This window comes from Gavialis gangeticus, unplaced genomic scaffold (assembly GCF_001723915.1).
Source record: "Gavialis gangeticus isolate Ggan-Ray unplaced genomic scaffold, GavGan_comp1, whole genome shotgun sequence".
Taxonomy (NCBI): domain Eukaryota; kingdom Metazoa; phylum Chordata; order Crocodylia; family Gavialidae; genus Gavialis; species Gavialis gangeticus.
This window is the reverse complement of record NW_017729024.1, coordinates 40,145,903-40,148,244: the sequence shown is the minus strand read 5'-3', so window position 1 is coordinate 40,148,244 and position 2,342 is coordinate 40,145,903.

Sequence of the window (2,342 nt, the reverse complement as noted above, 5' to 3'; positions counted from 1 at the left end):
CATTCAAAACACACATACAAAACTCTCTCTCTAATGGACATTGTTACTCAGCAACAGCTGCCAAGATTCTATATCCAGATTGAATTTTTATTCATCATGTAACTCACACCAGTACTCTCATCTAAACTAGGAGGCTGGAATAATCTCTTCGCCTTCCTCCGACATACACACATTTAACTAATGTGCACATGCTGATGCTTGCACTCTTCGCACAGTGACTCTTATCTCCCACAGCAGTGCACTACCTTGATTACTAGGGAATGGAATTTCACAAAATGTTTAAAAATTTACCCTTTATGTATACTGTAAATTGCCAGTAGAGGCATATTTCAAAGAGATAATTTTGCAGTTAAACACTACGTACTAAGATACCATTTGAAAGAGAGCCTGATTAGTAGTTCACATTATTTACTGTATCTTGCAAATCCTTTTTCAGAACTGAAGATTTTAATAGGTTGCTAACCCATCTTTTTGCTTAGGCCTACAGGAGATTAGACATGATAGGCCTAATGCTCCATGAAGCTGATGGTGTAACCATCAGGAGTAAATAACTCACTAGTTGTTGGTATGGTAGGCAGCATCAGGTGGAGCTATTGCAAACTGTCTTCAAGCTTCTTTTCCTAAGCATGTGAGCAATTTTTTTTTTTTTTGCTTGGGACAATTTGCAGATTTGTTTTGCTTTTTGCAGGATTTTTTTTGTATGGAGAAAATGCTGAGATACCAGGAGCTCTTTACACATCAGGAGAATTTGTTATCAGCTTTGACTTCTGTTTAGACTAAAGCTAGGTACAGATGTTACACATATCTTGCCTTAAGCAGGAAGAAAGCTATAACTGAACAGACGTTCAGTGCTCTTAAAGCAATTAAAAAATGGCAGATTACACTGTGTTCACTCTCTATGGATGAGGTATTAGACTAGAGTGCTTTCTGTTACAGCACTTTATCGAATGCCAGTGCCAGATCCCATTGAGAGTTAACTTGGAGCATAATGGCTGACATCCCAGGCAGCCTTGCACAGGGCTTTACTCTAGCCTTGGGCAGAGCTCCTGTGTTCTGCCCAAGCACTGGAGCATTGAGCTGGCCCCACCACCTCAGCTATCACTGGCCCAGTCAGTGACAGCCTCTGATCCCAGCCTGGCACATAGCCTGGCTGGGGGGAGCAGGGGAAGTAAGGTTTCAGTCTGCACACCTGCTCCAGCCCCATGTGGTGTGCCACTAGTTGGCAAGGAGGGCTATGGGAGAAGGGCTCCAGGGTCTTCCCCCATGCAGGCACTGCTGACACTCAGCAGCTGGTGGGGGAGGGGGGTGGGACTGGGGAGAGGAGCCACTCAGGCAGCCTCCTAGGAGGCATGCAGGAGTGCCCCCAGTGGCCAGTGCGGGCAGGCTCCAAGACCCACCTCCCAACAGTAAACATCTGTTCGGTTCACTTGCTCTCCAAATTACAGCATTTTAAGTAAAGCATGATAGTTAAAGCACTTCTACTAGGGGCTTTTTGAACATCTGTACTTAGCCTAAATTTTTTGAGGCAGATGTTTCTGAAAAAAAGATTTTTCGGTGAGACTTACCATCTCACCTGTAATTGTGGGTCAGAAGAGGGGACAACGGTTTTGTAAAAGGAGAACCGTGGGCCCAGATTCTTCTCTTCTAGTGGTGTAAGTGTACTGACTACATAAATCAGTAAATTGAGGGTTGGGAAAAAATAACCCAGTTATTTTCAATGTTTAATGTTTTTGCTTTTTCAATATACAGAGCTCTAAAGCTTCTCAGGCAAAAAGAAAATGCTCACTTTATCAGAGGTATTCTTCTTAATGTACATCGTCTTCATCTTGTCTGCATCCTCTCTTTACGTACATGCACTGGCATTTCATTTCCAAGCTAATGGTGGGACAGGATTGGTTTGGAGAGCCACCTGGCATACAGTTTTCTTAAAGACAATTTGCCAAAATATGGTGCTGATGGCTGGGTTAGTGAATAGACTGTCATACAGGAAGATCACTGTTGAAAAAATAAAGGAAAAAAAAAAGAAAAATCAAGCAGCAGCTACTTGTAATGGAATTAGATATTTGATTAATTCAAGAGAAAACAGAAAAAAAAATTCTTAGCAGCTGGTACACTGCTTTGTACAAACTGTTAATGCCTGAATCAGCACCACAGTTAGAGCCAGTAAAATGCTACTCAAATATTTTTATATCACGTATGTAGATATAAAAAGCAAATTGTTGGTTGGAATAGGAAGAACTAAAGAACATTTTTTCCTGGGTGGCAACAATTACTGATTAACATTCTAAGGAATGTGTTATGCAGGAGGTTCATGATGTTTGTGCCAGGTGCAGCCGCTACAG